General features: G+C 43.5%; 1 protein-coding gene and 1 long non-coding RNA gene across 2 annotated transcripts in view; both read right to left on the reverse strand.

Annotated features, from left to right (window-relative positions):
• LOC144127165 (uncharacterized) overlaps window positions 1-19,271 on the reverse strand; it is a 75,644-nt gene that overhangs the window by 10,206 nt on the left and 46,167 nt on the right. The gene's annotated exons all lie outside the window — the stretch shown is intronic.
• On the reverse strand, window positions 10,943-18,197 carry LOC144105055 (uncharacterized). Its single transcript, XR_013308696.1, has 5 exons — window positions 17,730-18,197; window positions 14,064-14,170; window positions 13,754-13,934; window positions 11,317-11,431; window positions 10,943-11,074 (listed from the first exon to the last, which is right to left on the reverse strand). It is a non-coding gene; the product is annotated as an uncharacterized LOC144105055 (long non-coding RNA).

Below are 19,271 nucleotides of genomic sequence, written 5' to 3' on the forward strand. Positions count from 1 at the left end.
GAAGAGAAGTAGTGAGAAAAATTATAGTGGATGGCAAAGCCGTTGATGGTTGGCCATTAAGCAGGGAAAGAGGGACAAAGCTGTCATAAACAACTAGCCCCATAACAGTGATGTCTGTGGTTTACAGGGTGGTGATACAGATTATCAAGGACAGACTGCAGGCTTGGGTGGAGAACGAGAGTGTGCTAGGGGAGCTAAAAAAGGGGTTCTGGAAACAAAGGAGGTCGGGAGACAATCTGTTTTAATTGACGCAGTGTATAGAGATTGCTGAAAAGGAATACAGGCCCTTATGGCTAACGTTTCTGGATATCAGGGGAACCTATGACAACGTTATTCAAGAGGATTGTTGAGAGAAGAAGAGTCTGCCGTCATGACATTTAATGATGAGGGCGGCGAGCATAGAATACAGGAGTTCATGCTAAAAGTAGTGGATAAGTACAAGTATTTTCGGGTGTAGATAAATAACGGTGCTGAATATCTGACAGAGCATGAAAAATATGCAATGACTAAAGCTAGTAGGAATGCAGCTTTCATGAAAAATTGGGCATTGTGGAATTACAATACGTACGAAGTGCTAAGAAGGATCTCGAAAGGAGTGATGGTTCCTAGTCTGACTTTCAGCACTGCGGTTCTGTGCATGATACCAGATGTTCAAGCAAGGTTAGAAATTAACCAACCTGGCGTAGGGAGGCTAGCTTTGGGAGCACATGGCTACATATCAAATCAGAGGGCACAGGGTGACATGGGATGCACGTCGTTCGAGAGCAGAAAAGCTAATAAAAAGATAGCATTTGAGGAGTGCTTGAGAGAAAAGCGGGAAAGCAGTGAGCTAGGAAAGTTTTCTGTTAGCTGTACATGAGGAATGTGGATACAAAATGGTGAAAGCGAACTAGAAAATTGACAACCAAATATCTGGACAGCAGTTGGTGGGGCAAATCAGCAATTGTTGGTTAAGAAAAAGGTTAAAGAAACAGAGAGCTCTGTGGAAAACAGAGATGCTGATGAATAATTATCAGACATCATTCCAGTGTACATAAACACATGGACAAAGAGAGCAGACACTACAGACGCCGGGCCTGAACAATGCTCTTGGCATCACGACAAAGCCACCCTTTGCCACCGCTAGCCCCCAAGCGGTCAATGCTAGATCCACTTTTTATTACCTGAAGAACAAAGTTTTAGCCCTGATGGTTGCAAAAAAAGAGGGGGGCTTTGTCGTGATGCCTAAAGCATTGTTTATGCAAGGCGTCTATGGTGTCTACTCTCTCTGTCCATGTGTTTCTGCACGCTGGAATGATGTCCCATAATTATACCCAGAACCAACTAGCCCAGCCCTACATGCTTATCCATGCTGACGAAATTGGCACTGGGAAAATACACAATCTTGAAGCAGGAAATTGCCAAAGAAAATATCTACGAGAATTGTAGCGGAAGCTCTTTGTTGTTCGAGGCCAAGACGGGAGTTCTCTGGACTAGAGTCAGGTACCACGAGATACGCGTTATGCGGTGCGTGTGGAGAGGAGGAGGAAGCGGCTGAACACATGATACTTTTCTGTAAAGGGCTTCACCCTACAGTGGAAAGCAGCAGGGTTGATTTATTCAAAGCATTGGGGTTTAAGGACAGTGAAGGAAAAGTAGATTTTAACTGGACAGAAGTACAAGCAAAGGTTATCTGATTGGTGGCTAAAATCAAGATTGAAATTTCACGAGTCATGGCTAGGTGGCTTGAGCCATCACCGGATTTAAAGGGTTCAGCCTCATCCATTCATTAGTCCATCCTTCTGTCCATCCGTCCAGTACACTTTAATTGCGATCCACAATACAGACAATGAGAGTCAATTTACGTACGTAATGAACGCATCACATTATATTTCTTCAACATAACCACAGCCGTCATTGCAACTCAATGCATATGTGCATTCTTATTCCAATAAGTACTTTATACCTCAAATAACACTATCACAGGACATCGGCACAATAATCACGTGTGAGAAAAGGCCTCAAAATTCAGTTAGAGCTTCATTACACTAAGAAAGCTTAGAGCAATAATGTTCATACAATACACGAAAGGTGGCAAACGAAATCCAGAAATCATATCGACAGTTGAAACATTTTCACTGTCGCAAAGCGCGAAAATGATTCACCTTTTTCACACTTCTTGACCATGACCTCAGCCAGAAAAGCAATAGCCAACCTACTACAGGAAACGAATCTAAAAATACAGACTTGACTTCGATAAGAACAAATTAAATTGAGCCCGGCACGTCCCCGAGGCAAGTACACTCGCTATACACTTACGTCACAAACGTTGAGCGGCAACTCCATGAACGCTTCCTCGCGCATGTGAGGAGCGCCTGCGCTCCCAGCGCCGCGACGAACGTCGAAAAGGTGCATGTACCTCCATGCTCCTGGCGCTGGCTCATTCCTCCTCTCGGGCCCACGGAAGAAATTTCAAGGCGTGAAGAAAGGGGGTTTAGGGGGAGGGGGGGGGGGCTCTCAAAGGACAACTTAAACAGCGAAGAAGAGTGGAAAGAGCGCCAAGCCATGAAAAAAAAGCCCCCGAGAGCCCCGCGGTCATCCGATTGTTGTAAACCAGATCCCGCTTCTGACGCGCGCGCGAGCGCCCGTGCGCAGGTGCGGATATCTGACATGCCAGATATCTGTGCCACCGCTCGCGCCTGCTCGCGCGTCGCACCTCGCGCATGCGGATAGGCTCCAGCGTACGCCCGTGCGCTAGGCGCTGTGTCCGTCCGTCTAGGATGTGCCCATCGAGCTGGGGCTTTAAACTCTTCAAACGGGCATGCAACAGAGTTTCTATGTACTAAGAACAAATCGAGCGCAGCTGTTTCCTTTACTATATCGCTCTCAGCCCATATGTCATGACCCCCGCCGCTGATACAAGCGCAATCGCCGATAAAGCAATAAAATGACAGTTATATTATAATCAACACCAGTTACAATCGCTGAGCGTTGCAAGAACACGCATAAGTAGCAAAGAGGTTTCACTCCCGATGGAAACGGGAGCGCGAATGGCACACGCACACTGCACGCACAATTAAGAATCGAAACATTGCCACAATACGCCGACGCGCACTCCGTAGCGCAAGACTGAAATACTGGTGGACGAACAGCGCGAATGCCCCACAGTGAACAGCGGCGGTCTCTTGACCGACGGCTCCGAGCAGTGTCGCAGTATACGAAATGCCCGTGCTATCGTTGTCGCCGAGCGCGCTCAAATCCTTGCACGCAACAAGAGTTTCGCACTGAATTCCACCTTGAGATATCGGTGAACGTCGTAAACGTCAGCCTGTGAGCACGACCAAAAACAGAAACTCGAGCAGTTAAGGAAAGTGGGCCTACGCCGCACCTCAAATGGTACGCCGTGGCCCGCTGCTGCCGCATTGTTTGTAAACAGCAACTATGAGATAGACACGTTGTGCGCTGAGCGCGTAGGAGGAGGAAACGTCTGAACACTTGGTACTTTTCTGTAAAGGGCTTCACAGTGAAAAGCAGCGGGGCTGATTTATCCAAAGCATTCGGGTTTAAAGACAGCGAAGGAAAGTAGATTTTAAGAGGGTAGAAGTAACCAAGCGAAGGTTGTCTGATCGGTGGCTAAAATCAAGACAAAATTTCACAAGTCATGGCTAGGTGGCTTGAACCACCGCCTGATTTAAAGGATCCGTCCGTCCGTCCGTCCATCCAGCACAGACGGCACGGAGTTCGAGCACTCTAGACAGGTCTGTGGACGACTGTACAAATGATGTACCACCGGAACTGCAGAACACTTGGCACTGCGATTACGAACACGCCGATAACAAGAGTGCCGGGCTCATCTTTTTCCGCTGCAGCTGCAAATTTTAACGAATGCGCGGGAGCGAAAAGCCCGAACTGAAGTGCGAACGGCGGTGTACTCGCATTACGCCTTAGAACGCGCATGCGCAGACGAATTGTGTCCGTGCGCTGACACCATGGAGCGATCACGCTGCCGACAAAAAGCGCCAACGACACTGCCTGCGGAGGAGAATCGAGATTACACCGGGCATCGAGGCATATAACAATAGTTGGTTTTTGGGAAAGGAAATGGCGCAGTATCTGTTTTAATATATCGTTGGACACCTGAACCGCGCCGTAAGGCATAGGATAAAGGAGGGAGTGAAAGAAAAAAGGAAGAAAGAGGTGCCGTAGTGAAGGGCTCCGGATAATTTCGACCATCTGGGGAGCTTTAAATGCACTGACATCGCACAGCACACGGGCGCCTTACCGTTTTTCCTCCATGAAGAAACGGTAAGGCGCCCGTGTGCTGTGCGATGTCAGTGCACGTTCGTAGCGGATTCCGGGATTCTTTAACGTGCAATGAAATTTCAAGCGAAGAGCGTTTCTTATCCTTTTTTCTCCTTTCACCTCGCCAATGAGCGGCCGGCGGGGCTGGGATCAAAACAGTTGCGTTGCAGACAAGTAATTTATTCGCGTTTTGGTTTGCCACCTAGGCAACTGCATTGTGTTGTCTGGATAAAATACTCTGCCTTTGAACCGAGCGCCGCAGTCAGTGAGCCAGCACGGCGAGTCGAGAAGTGAGACGAGTCTCGCGAAGAGAGCTCTCGCGCAATCGCCGCGTTTCCATCCAAAGTTCCACAACGAGAGAACGGAATTACACGTACCGGCGACCAAGAGTTTACCCGTGAAAATACATCGTGTTCTAAGTTCAGCGCAGCATCAGGACGTTTGTTCAACAATCGCGCAAGGCTCAACGATCCAGAAGCTTCACGCAGGGTCTGGAAATGTGGAATGGAGAAGACCCGATTCGCGCCGAACGTCCTCCGATGAAAGAAAAAAAAATGAAAGCGCAGATTGCCGCTACGTACACTGTAAAAAAAAATGCTCCGCAGTACAGAGAAACCCGCTGGTAATGCGTTGCCGGAGGGTTTTCCGCAACATGAGGTACGGACTAAATGTCAGAAACAGAGACTCCGTATGACGACTGTCACATTCTTGGTAACGGAAAGTTACGCCATGCTATGCACGAGACCGAAATCGTTTTTTCACAACGAATGCTTATGTTTTGTTCTTATTGAAGTTTCCGCAATGTGTATGCATACGTCCTCCGTTTACTCGGAAGTGATTTCATCTAGAGCGGAAATTATCTGTATTGTAATTATGTACTTTCTGTAGTACATGAACATGCGTCTTCGTATAGCTTCTGCCCGCAATGTTCACTGCAGATATAGCCGTCCAGGTGCCGAAGAAATAAGTATTATGTACAAGGCTTTCCTTTACGCATATTATGTAGTGCATACGTACAAAGAATGCAGCTTAGAATGAAAGAGTGGTAAGTGTTTGGGTGAGTACAAGTACATACGTTTTATTTTCATGGCAAACTACACACATTGTACATCTGCACATTGCTGTCGGATCCATCTGAAAAGCATAAAAAAAATCCTCATTTAGTGGTCACACAACACCAAATATAAATTTCACAAATACATTTCAACCATCCGCTATTGAACAATCGGCTTTCGTAGAAGCTTTCAAAAGCCATTCACCGAGAACCAACCCGTTATAATTTATTGCCCAAAATTCATTTCTCATAACAGTAAACAGTAAAAACCACAGGTCCAGAAAGAAGCAGACAAAATGCGCTTTCCCGGGCGGCACTGTGCGCATGAAAGTCTTTACAGTTGCTTATCATTTTGTGCAAATAGAAAGTAGCTCAGGATGGGGGCCAGATGCAATTCAATGCAGGTGCCTTTCTGTACATAGTACTAAATCCACAACTTAGCGAGCAAGGAACATTGGTAACATCTGAAAAAGGTGGGAGACGCTTGCCGAATTTATCGTCCATCCAATTTGTTATAGGCAAGACAAGACGAAGTCAAAGTCCCCGGGCATGCTTGTTGCGGCAGATTATGACGCTTTTTATTATGGCATTCCAATATCTCTGCAGTGTGCCTCACAAGGAACGGATGCTCAAGTTTCAAAAAAGGGCTCTTGGCAGAAATTTAACCAAAGGCCGTTGCCATGTGAACCTTTTTAAAATGATGACCCAGAAAGACGAAGTGTCCTCATGTGTCTGATGTAAAATAAGGATGAAGGCATGAGTCTTTCTGCTTTTTGAACAGCTGTGATAAGTTTTTTACTGGTACTGCTTGGTGCAGCTTCAGTCTCCTTCTTCACATTTTGTGAAATAATTATATATCTGCGAAAGATCTCGCTAGCAAACATTTTGGCACTAATGGAGAAGCAAAAAGACCCATGTCCTAGGCCTTTTTTTGTGACACTAAAGGAAGGCTTGCCTTTTAGAGTCATTGATTACGAAGAGGTCCATGTGGCAACAAACTTTGAGAGAATTCCTTCAAGGGCTCTTTGTTCTCATGAGGTGCCCTGTAGATATACCACAACACCTCAGTGAGCTGTTACCAGCCCTGTGAGTTCACTGTCACTTGACATCAAGGGTATGTACTTTTCCTCGCCACATGCAGCAATGATGTATATGTCAAGAGAAAGCATAAAAGATTTCTAAGTGCAATTCTAGATTGCTTGCGGAGGAAAGCACAAGAGTGGCCATGCTCAGCTGTTACCTTTGCTTCTTGCTCGAGTTCTACAGTGAGTACTACGTAATGACAGGTGTCTGCATCAACTCATATTTAACACCCGTCCTGTGCGACCTCCATCTTGCTCTACATGACAGGCAACTTTATAACACCCTTCATGCAAAGAGTGTCATCAGGGTCGGTGTGTCCTGTCAGTTTCCTGGTCCTGTGGTTTGTGCTGTGTTTTCTACTCTTAAATTATTTACTGCCTTCATTCTCCACTCCTGAAGCCTGAATGTGCTACACTGGGCTGCTCCACGCGTTGTGGAGCAGCCCAGTGGCCATTTTTTTTTTTTCATACGTCAGAGGCACTCAGCTCGAAAGCCATGCTTACTATATTCAGCAGACAAGGGTACATGTGAGACACATCATTAATAACTAATTCTCACAGTGGTATCTGGTGCAAGAATATCTAAATACTACTCAATTTTTGCTTAAGTTTTCAGATACACTCTTAGATTAAAAACATAATTTGGCTACATTAGCAGAAGCACAGCACCAAGGTACTCACCAGTTACCTGAAGCACAGTACGCAAGTTCTCGTGCCATCATGAATACAGCACACTGTCCACGTCTTCATAATGCCATGTCACTCCAGCACTTCGAGAGCAAAATTTTCCTTTAAAAAAAAGTTTTGTTTATGTTAGACTTGTCATATTTAATTTTACTATATACTATGTACTTCTCATTGTACTGCCCCTGACTAAAAAATACCAATGATCACGCTTTGAATTATGTCATATGTGATCACCAAATTATGTGATCACCAATATGTTCTTAGAAATTCTGATTGAAATAAATCTGACAAAATATTATTTCAGAAAATGTGGCACAAGGAAGAACGACGCTAGCTAGATAACCTGGACGAATGTTTTCAGTTGCATGCAGCCACCGGCACCATTGCACACAAAATGTACAATAAAGTGGGTTTTACCTTTCCGAATAGAATTTAATGCTGCAAACATTTAAGTAAAAAAATTTCAACCTTCCATTCCGCATAAAAGAAAGAAAATTCCTCTCGTTTTTTCACAAGCCTCTGCAAGTACACAATTCAGTGAATCTACTCTACAAGTACTTGAATCTATCAGCACGAGACAGGGACGAAAAAGAAACAAAACAGGCACTGACTCGCAACTGAAGTTTATTGAAGTGAACAGAGAGTATACAGAAAAGCCACACACCACAAACTACACAATTACACATAAGCTACATCACAACGTAAGTAAAAGATTGCCCTTAACATTCCTCTCATCTAGACAGTCCAACCCGCTGCATGTTAACGCTATGGGCAGCACACTCACACAGTCGTCACCGAGTCATAAGATGTGTCTAGCCTCGATAATTTTCTGGTTAATCTGCTGTGAACGTAGTGCCAAAATGCGTGTTGCCGAAAGGAATGGCTAGCAGCCTTCACATCCCTTGTAATATGCAGATAAGTTACAACCCCTACCAATATCCAAATACCTCTCATGCTCCTGTAGTCTTACATTGATACACATTCCAGTTTCACCAACATAAACCCAACCACATGATAATGGTATGCAATGCATGCAATGGTTGCAAGGCACATATATGTTGCCACGTTTCACTCGACACATGTGCTTTTCCCTAACGAAATTCACAAAGTTATTAACAATTTTACAGATTGTAGACAACTTATTAGGGGCCGAACACACCATTTTTATGTCATACCTTCTGGCCACAGTTTTCAAATTTTGCAACAACACAGTCAGTCTTTTTGCATCTCACTGGCTGGCCCCAGCCTGATCATGCCAGTCCCTGCGAAGGGGTTTCAGCTTTTAACATGCTAAAGGGAAGAATGGCACAGCATCAAGTAACGAGGAAAGCAGGACAGCACACCCACACACAAGTGCCAACCCTGGAGCAGATACAAAATCCAAGAGTGCGTGCTTGACATTCAGCGTTTACAGTCAAGGAAACGAGGAAACACGGATTTGAACGCTAAAGATTGAACGAGCCCGATCCTTGGCTGCCAACGCTGAATGTCAAGTACACGCTCTTAGATTCTGCATCCGCTCCAAGGATGGCACTTGTGCGTGGGTGTGCTCTCCTGTTGTCCTCGTTACTTGATGCTGCGCCATTCTTATCTTTAGCATGTCAGACCAACTTGCCCAATCTTATATGCTCAGCTTTAACAATTTATCGCACGCTTCTGCAATAGCATGGTTGGGAAATCATGCTTTCATTAGCCTTAAAATCTTCTCTTGGAAACCAGTTGTCACGCTGTAAAAGCATGGCTTCACCAATACCGAGCCTAGACTTGACGACGCAATGCTATCTTTCACTAGCTTAGAATCGTTCGACCAACAGTCAAGTAGCTGCTTAACACTCCTGGGTGAATATCGCTAGCACACATGGCGTGTGCAGAACATCAAGGTAAGGTTCAGAAACCGCAGCTCTTTTTGTTGGGACATTTTCTCCAAGGTAAACTTAAGACAAAGGCCTTGCTCCTTAAACAAGTTCACAATATGTACAGGTCCCACACTATCACAACCTTTGTAAAAGACCAGAAAATCATAGACGTAGCAAAAGATTTCCCCCAGCCCATGCAATTTCTTGGCAATCATTCCTTCCACCCTGCTTAAGAGAATATTGCTTAGCACAGGGGCAACCTTCGAATCGATACATTTAGCAGACTTTTGAACATATGCCGCACTGCCATACTCCACAAACATGCTCTTCACTTCAAATAAAAGGAGGCAAGTGCCAAAAAAGACTTATGTTACACACCCATTCCTAAACACGAGCTCATCGTTGTGCTCCGATATACACATTCATAAGCTTTTCACAAGATCTTCATACGGGATAGAATAAAATAGTTCTACATCGACACTAATCACAAGACAATCCGCTGGATTGTGATTCTTAAGATACTCAACCACACTGCGAATTGAGTACAAGAAATGGATCTTTAAGATGCGAAGTAGACAGATGCTTTTGCAAATAACCAGAGATAATTTTGCATGAATCCTTTTCTGAAATTTATCTGAAGAGCATGTTATTGAATAGCATTTATTTGAAGAGCATGTTTGTAGAGTAGTGCAGTGCGGGATGTGTTCTAAAGTCTCGAATATGTAGTGGTTCAAAGGTTGACCTTGTGCTAAGCAATATTTTCTTGAGTAGGGTGGATAGAATAATTGTCTAGAATGTGCATGGGCTGGGGGAAAAATCTTCTGCTATGTCGATGATTTTCTGGTCTTTTATAAAGGGTGTGATAGTTCGGGACCTGTACATCTTCTCAAGTTGTTTAAGGAGCAAGGCCTTTATCTCAGGTTTACCTTGGAGCAAATGTCCCAAGAAAAAGAGCTGTGGTTTCTGGACCTTACCTTGATGTTCAGCACACTTCATGTGTGCTGGCGAGTGTTAAGCTGCTACCTGGCCACATGTCGACCATTCCAAGCTAGTGAAAGATAGCATTGCACTTTCTAGCGCGGGCTCAGAATTGATGAAATTATGCTTTCACAGCATGACGACTAGTTTCCAAGAGCAGATTTTAAGGTTAACAAACGCAGGATTTCCAAACCTTGTTACTGCAAGAGCATATGATAAATTGTTAAAGAAGCTGAGACAGTTTTGCGGCGACCGGCACAATCTGGCTGGGGCCAGCCAGATATCCAAAAGACCAGTTGTGTTACCGTATGTACATAAATTGTCGCACAATTTGAAAAATGTGGCCAGAAGGTATGATGTAAAAGTGGCTTTCTCGGCCCCTAATACGTTGTCTAAAGCATGTAAAATTTTAAGAATAATTCTGTGAATATGGCTCGAGAAAAGTACACGTGTAGAGTGAAATGTATATGTACCTTGTAAAATGAATGTGGTATCAAATATTATTATCTTGTAGTCTGGTTTACGTAGGTGCAACTGGAAGGTGTATGAATGTAAGACTACAGGAACACAAGAGGGTAGGGGCTTGGCTAGGTGGTTGGGGTAACTCTGCTGTACACTGCACGGGATGTGAAGTCTGCTACCCTTTCCTTTTGGCAACACGCATTTTGGCAGTAAATTCAGAGAGATTAAATGGGAGATTATCGAGGCTAGACACATCTTAAGACTCCGTGAAGATTGTGTGTTTTGTCTACCGTGTTAACACACAATGAGTTGGACTACCTCGATCAGGGAAATGTTGAGGGCGATTTTTGACTCATGTTGTCCTGTATGCTTATCTGTAACTACATGGTTTATGGTATTGCTTGGCTTTTTATATATTCCCTGTTCACGCCAATAAACTATAGTCGCGAGTCAGCACCTATCTTGTCTCCTTTCTCATCCCTGTCTTTCGCGCTGGTGGATTCACCGCAATGGCTCACCTCAGCAGAAATCCAAGGCATAACATTTTCCTCTTCACACTCGTGGTTCAGCGCATAATACGGCAAAGGCTTTTCAATTCCAAGGAAAGTTCATGGCTCCATTGAACACTGCCTCCTGCTTACAAGACACAGAGCAGCAATCATTGTAGATTCTACCTGTGACACAAAGAGCAAAGTTTTAGTTTGAGTGGACTAAACTAGGAAAGCAGCACAATATATCTATAGCCAAATAACTGAACTGAAAGAAATAGAGGGTAGTGTAATAGTGAACACACTGATATATTGCAAGTGAGATATATGCTTAATATATTGCAATATCCAACACTGCTACCATTGCCTTAGCCAACTACTTCATAAATAACAATAAATGCAGTATCACAAAAATACTGATAACGTACTATGTGCTAATAGTAGCAGTGCAGGTTCCATGAACAAAAAAGGGCCCAGTGCTGACTTTCGTTCCCACAGCAGCCTTGTGACCAATGGCCGGTGTAAAGGAAAGAGGAGGAATGACTGAAAAGAAAAAGAGCCAGGGGGAAGGAAAATAGGTATAGAAGGGCTTAGGATATCATAGGCAAATAAGGTTGTTTAGACAGTGAGCACAAAATAAACATTACCACACAAGTAAAGACATACAAGACCAAACATATATATCATTATGCAGAGTGGCAAACTTGATGCCATTTAGCCCAAAATATGTTTTCAATAAAGTGATTATAATTAATAATAGAACAACTGACCGAGTGAAACCATAACAGGGATGAACAAGGAAGTTGTTAATATTCTGGCAGAAATTAAAAGAAGAAAATGGATCTGGCCAGGGCATACAATGCAGAGAATGAATCACCAATGGTATCTTAGGGCAACATAATGAATTTGATGGATTTTAATGGCACAAGGGCATCTGTGGCCAAAGAGTGCCTTAGCACAAGTTAATTTCGTCTACTCAAGGTGAAATCAGAGACCCATTTCCCAAGCATTTCATTCCAGATAAGCTGAGCACCACGCCAGGAAACAGCTTGTGCATTGTATCGCAACAAAATGAATTTCACCCTAAGGAAAATATAGCAGGAGATAGCTGATTATAAGCTCACTAGATAAGATTAGGTGATTTCTGATAGTGTGGCATGTAGCTGGTGCAAGACACAGATAATTAAACTGGAAAAGGCCATTGTCCTGAGGTGAATGTAAACTAAGCAATGAGGATAATGAAATTCGCTACACTAGAGCTGTTAAGAATCAGCTCAAGTTCCATGCTTCAAGATGATGCAAGTTTGCTCAGTGAAAAAAAAATCATAAGTTCACCCAAGAATTGGTATCTTGGCGGTATCAGGCTGCAGGTGCAGATGAATTAATCCTGCCTCAGAGAAGAGCTACATAAAGCACAAAACATTTCAGGCCAGTCCTAAACTGACAGCTGTTAATAACTATTTTAAAACTGTCTTTCATTGCACAAACAATAATACCAAGTTTGTGTTGGTCATGTGATTATGTTACTGAGGCTCTCCTAAAAATTCTAGCCAGAGCAAAAATACAAGCTGTCTCAACTAAGTTTTTATATCAACAATGAGAACATAAACACATGCAGATTATTCAAGTAGAAGTATTATTCTTCATGACGTGCCCTACAAATTTTAAATTATACTGAAAAGTAATAGAGTGGAGTGCTTGTGCCAAAAATACTAAACCTCAACAACAAAGAGAACACAAGATAAAGGCAACAACATATTGCCCAAAATTTAAATGTTTGACAGAACAAATATAAAAAGAAAACCTCTCCACAACTGGAACAAAACAGCGTGATACCGAGCACACATTTGAAAATTGTTTCATCCAAATCCCCAGTCTGGTGCTCCAGCACTCTTCAGCCAGCATGTCATGAAATGTACCATAGTTCTGGTAGCTGTAAAGAGTATACAGCTGATCCGGCATTTTGATATGTGAACAGTAACCCTCAATGACCACCAGGCTGAATACTTTCAAGAGGCTGTTCTAGTAACAAGACTGCAGTGAAACACTAAGCAAGTTATGCGGGCGTAATAATGCAAACCGTTAATCTGAGAGTTCGCTACCACGCAACTCTGTAGTAACTCCTAAAGTGTTGCAATCGAATAAAAAAAAGGACTGCCTATTATATAAACAAAAGTCAAGAGGCTGCAATGCAAGGCCACGACAGAAGTGCTGCAATACAGCAATAGTGATACAATGTACACTTTAAGCAACACAATGAAACATGATCTTTTATCCTTAATTATCAGAATTTAAATATTTGTTTTCCGTGCTCTCTTGCAAAATTAAGTTTAGATTGTGAAAGCGCTCGAAAAGACAAGGATACAGAAAGAGATTTCCACACAGTGTGCTTACTTCCAGTGTCTTTTTGAGCACATCCACTATCTAAACATGGTAACCCAACTAGTTTAAACGCTGTCGTTATTCCAAAATTAAGCCTTTCCCAAAGTGGGAGCCCCTTTCCCCATACAAGGTGCACCATAACTAATCCAACACTTTTTTCATGGTATGTTTTCTCTGATAATAAACACTGTTTGAAGATTTTGCAATAGTACTTGTCTTTTCGATTCTACGAATGTATCATGCAAGTGTTAAATGAAATGACCATCTGCCTATCTTGATCATTGCTCAAAATCAGGGTATAATGCACCATGAAGGGCAGGCTCTGCTTGATTTTTATGTTTTCCTAACGAAGCATGTATGTGCAACCCTTCTGCTGGCTTGTATGCAGCAGGTTTGTCTAGCTAGGCGAACTGTGGTTTTGCTATAAAGATGAAATGGTACTTTGGAAGTGATGGTTTTCTAAAATGCATTTAACATACATACCGGGGCTTTAACAGCACCTGGTGTAAGCAACATCAGTGGGGGGACCGCAGGAGTGGCCTAGTGGTCCGAGCATCTGCCTCGCAAGCGGTAGGTGTGGAGTTCGATCCCCAGTGCCACCGGGTAACCAGCGGTGATACAATGGGTCGTTTCAATGGCCAGTTTAAAACTTGAAATAACCATGCTGCAATATATACAAAAAATGATTTGTGTGCTCTCTCTTACATGACATAGTTAATCATATCATAGTGTTGGTAGTACACAAAATGCATGTGTGGAACATATACATGCACTGTTTTTGTTCACATCTTACCTGCTATGTGCTGTTATGGCATGTTATGTGCTGGGAAAGCAACAGTTAGTGAGCAATGTTGTGTTGCAGCCTTTCTTCTGATGGAATTTGAATCATGTGAGGTGCAGCTGAAAGAAATTGTTTCATACATAAGTATATTTCATGTAACACAACAAAAAGTGCACAGCCCCATCATGAGTTGTGGTTTAAACTAACAGCGAGCTTTTTAATACTCTATTTAACATATGATGCAAGTCAGTGATGCTGGAGGCACAAAACTAAATACTGTGAGGTAACAAGAGCTAATATGTACAATCATGCCTTTAAGAGATATTGTCAATATATATTTTCCTGAATGAACTAAAGTTATCCTTAGAAGCATTCAGAGGAAGATAATTTTGCTAAATGCCTTTTGCCAGAATAGGCCTTTTATGAACCAGTTGCAAATGAAAAGAATAACTTTAAGACCATGCTATGCATGGTCTAACGCCAAAGTAGTTGCATACAAGCAGTATACTATGCCCCTAGTTTTATGGTGGGCCTGTACTGCACAATTTTCATGCAAGGTAGTGGAAAGTATGTGCCATAAAACAGACCTCTGCTTGCTGAAACTGGCAAATAAGTACTGGGTTTTTAAGGCAGGAAAAAAGTTACATAGTTCCTTCTGCAGGTTTTGAACTTCAGGTTAGGTATTTGAAAAATATCAATCCCTGAACTGCAATGATTGAAGTTTTTAGCAAATAACATTTCCATTGTAACAGTGGAAACGCTCTTTTATATGAGGAACGACTTTTCAAAAGCCTGCGTTTCATGGTGGCTGTCAAGTAGCCCTGATAAAGAGAAACCAGTCACGACACACAACCAAGCCCCCGTAGCACATTTTCAACTATACCCTCATGATATAGCTTTAAAGTAAGTGTTAAGCAATACAAATACAAATCCCTTGATTTCCTTCATGATTTATCACTGGTGTATACATACAAAGATAACCGTACAAGATGTGGAGTGCATGGTACAGAGAGAGTAGGCAGATGGTTTCTTGACACTCAAAAAGTGAACAAGGGAAGGAAAAATCTCAGGGTGCTTGCCATTTCGACAAGACAACTTGTTTTCGTCTGGGGTCAACATATACAGAGGAAACTTAGAATCAATTACAGGGTTGTCCACTCTTAGTGCGAACACACGAGCACATGGCTGTGCTCTTTGGGCCACTGTGTCTGACATTGCCACACATCGAAGTGTAACATGACATGAAGCACCACATCCAGGTGCATCTCCTCTTGCGCCATTTTGCAGCGATGAGTGGCTGCGCCGCACACAGTGGACCTCTAAAGAGTGCGGCCATGCGCTCACATGTTTGCACTAAATGTGGCCAGCTCTGTACATTCCGGAATTGGCATAATTATTTGAAAAGGCCTTGCACATGGTCAGAGGTTTCCCAACCCACATTTTCCCCCTCCTTTCCTGCTTTCTTTAATTTATCGTTATACTTTAACCTTACGCCCTGCACCTCCTGACATCACTTCTCGGAACCTTGGCTGCCATACTCCTCCCCCTCCCCCTTCTTTTTGCCTTTTCTCCGAACCTGCCCTCATTTTCTCTTTTTACTTCAAATTATTTTGCCCCCCCTATTCCCCCTGGTATTTTATTCTGCCATGCTCCTTAATTCCTTTATCCTAGTTTTTCAGGAAAAGGCAGCCAGCCATACCAAGCCACCTGTTGTGGCTGGACATAAAGCCATTCAAGCCCACTATCCACACTCCATACCCCGAGATTCGTTTCTACTGAATTGGGCTTTTTTGTTTTCACAGTTCTGCAGGTCAACCGGTTAATCTTCTTTAGCAGCTATCATGCCTGGTCAAGGTTCATGCTCCCCATCGTAACGCCCTTCCCATATCGCACCCTCGTCCCACACAATAGGCCTTTCGCCTCGAAGTGAAAACCTTATTTAAACCCCACCAATGATGAACACTTTGCCAGACAAAGACAAGTCCTCGTGTCGAAACGTCGGCAAGCACCCTGAGGCTTTTCCATTCCTTATTCAGTTTGTGAGATACCAGGGACAGGTGTTCAAGCAGCCATACCACACTAATACCCCTGTCACACGGGCACCGCAAAGGCCTTTGAGAATCATATCCAAAGGCGTAAGGAATGCAGCTACCCGGTACAAATGTTGCGCCTTTGTCGCTAAGGGCCTTGGAGGCGAAGGCGCTCAACCGAGACCTTCGGAGCCCGAAGACGCGGCATTCGAGAAGCTGTGATCGCAGTACCATCCAAAGTAAAAAAGTAAAAGCAATAAAAAAAATAGATAAGCTAATAATGTTTGAAAACATTTTTTTCAAATACGAAAGGTGTGTCTGGCTTTGGTTTTTGTACGGGTGTTTATGTTTTATGTTCAAATTTCAAGACAGTGAAAGTGTTGCGGCAACACCGAGCGCCCATGGAGGCCAAGGCAATACACGTACAAAACCTGCTCCTGCTGATGAGAGTAGCTGTTGCAGTACTTTTAAGGAAGCAATCAGAATAAAAAATTGTCAAAGCTCAACGAATGAACAGAATACACCACTTTAATTTTAGAACACTCACTTCAGCCACCTCGAGTATAGCAGCGGGTGCTAAGCCTGAACGACTTTCACCTTTGGGCTGCACCGTGTAGCTGCATCGCTGCTCCTTTAAGCTTTCGCTCCTTTGGTGAAAAATGGTGCCTTTGCTGGAAAGGCCTTCGAGGAATGCCATGTGACAGGGGTATAAAGCACATTTTTTACTGACACGAAAGACTCAGTGCCTTTAGTTCTGACAACATTCTGAATCATGCTTTGGTGGCTTAGCATATCAGAATACTGGACATGACAAAATCAGCTAATTAGTGAGGGCTATTATTTGCTATAGGTAAAATTATAACATTCTCCTAAAATAATGAAAAGAAACCACCAGCACTGACATCAATGTACAATTTGGCTGTAACATACTGACATGACAATCTAGTTAAACGTAAATTCTCTTTTCGCAGTTCAAAACTGCATGCATTATTTCTAGAAAGCGCGAAAACAGAAGCTCATACATAGTGCCAAAGAAAAGAGTGCATAATAGTACCACTTATGAGGTGTTTATCGGCAACTGCAATGAGCAAGGCTATGTTAATGGCAATCCAGAGTTATTATGTGTCTTACGAGCGCATGCACTTGGGAGGATATAGCAGCTGTGGACGCAGCTGTCCATCGCAGTTTTCAGTCTGTCGAGATAACACATGGGGTAAGGTATTCCCTGTTTTGCTGCCGAAGGCAAAACCGTCAGCGAGTGGAGTTGCCTTGCTATTCACTGTCAATATCTACTGCTCAATGTAAAGGAAAATAGGGCATAAAACATACAGCATTTCATATATGCTTTGGCCAAATGCAGTGAGAATGAAACAGACTAGAGACTTGTCTTATGACGTTTGCACTCTTTACTTTGCACCAGAGGAAAATAAATTTATGTACAGTTGACCTACTGCTTGCCACAGTCCTAGAAGAAATGAATCCAGGTCTCAGAAATTCTACCGAGAGAATACTGATGCTGCATGTACATTTCTCTGAACTGTTCTGAAATATGCAGAAGTTACCAATTTTTTTACTACCTGATTACATACTGTAATCTTTGCAAGGAATATGAGGTTAACGGACTGGGAAAAAATGTCAGGAATGGTACCTTTGGTACTGGGCACTTGGACAAACAAATGACCCACTGGGCGTCCCCAGGAGCTCTGCTACCAGGCACCCCTGGCAACAGTAGTCAATTTTCCAGATCCAAAGGAGCCATGCGAATGATTGCCGAAAAGTCAAGTTTAAGGACAGCAGATGCATGAACACAAAACAGTTTTCCAACTTTGTTTCAGTGTGATAAATGGTTTCAAATGTCTAGACTATATCTGGTAGTACACAAATTATCAGAACACCATCTCCCGCTCAGAATCATCTCAAAACACATTCGACACGCAGTACCAACATGGACAGTTCGTGCTTAATTGAATCCAAAAGTTTACGCTGATCGACCAATATTACTCTAATTAGAGACAGAAAGCGCATGCACGTTGTAATGATGTTATCGTGAACATAACATGCGACGAGACGCAGGGTTACAATACAAGCAAAAAACCGCTTTCAAAATTTGAGAACAAAAGGCTCACCTTCTCACAAGTTCGCCAAACCGGAGACGTTGCCGAGTGGCTGCCGCCAAAGTCACTCGCAATGCACAGAAACAATAAAAATGCAGTGCCGCTGACTTTCCTTGAGCAACTCCAGTCGACTGAACTTCCAACTGTTCGCATCGACTACCTCTGCAAGCATGTCTAAAAGTTAGCGGCGCAGCCGCGCCATTTGCAATTTACGGAGCAACACGGGAAATTCATAGCGCCATTCGCGTATTCGCGCTCAAGCTCACGTCGCTGATGTCGCAAAGGCGCACAACGGCAAAAACATATAAGATGTATTTAATTTTACGGTAGCTTTTTTAGCTGACAACCTGAATCGTTTTATATATTGTTTTTTCTTTTCGTTGCATGAACGTTATTACCACCAGCGGCAGCGCAGCTTGGCCATGGCTAGCCATGGCGAAGTCGAAGCGCTAGCCGAGCCCGCAGTCGGAAACATGTGCGCAGTTAGCGCAGTGTGGAGTTGAATGAACAGGCGCTATGGAATGGGTTTTTGTTCTTCCGTGTTCGCTGCGTGCGTCCTGCGCGTTGCGTGTCTTTAGTATGTGTGTGTGTGTATGTGTGTGGCCGGAACGCTGCATTGGAGTGTACATACAACAGCTCGCTGTCCCGTGCGGCATCGGTGCGTAGTAAAACGATCATGCAGAATGTGCGTTACAATGCCAGTGGCCCTGCACGAAAGAGTAGACTTGAAGCCGACGGAAAAGCTGCTCTCCCTCGTGGGACTGCAAGAATCTGGCGAGTAACAGTCGACGCGCGTTTCGGTGGATGATTCCGTTTACCACGCCAAAAAATTCAGCACTGGCCAACAGCAATGATGAACTGCTGCTGCATCATCACCTGTGTGATGTTTGTGACAAGCTTGTTGGATGTGAACGTGGCCATGAATGGTATTCGCCGAGCAGTGGCCCTCAGGGCGTGGCACCAGTGGATACCTGAAGACGATTACTGTTTGCCCGCGCCCTGGCGCCTCGCATTCAACCGAATGCTTTGGCGTTAATTATCTATATCTGAATTTCACACGTAGTTGGACTCGCAAA

The sequence above is a fragment of the Amblyomma americanum genome, chromosome 1, assembly GCF_052857255.1.
Source record: "Amblyomma americanum isolate KBUSLIRL-KWMA chromosome 1, ASM5285725v1, whole genome shotgun sequence".
NCBI lineage: Eukaryota > Metazoa > Arthropoda > Arachnida > Ixodida > Ixodidae > Amblyomma > Amblyomma americanum.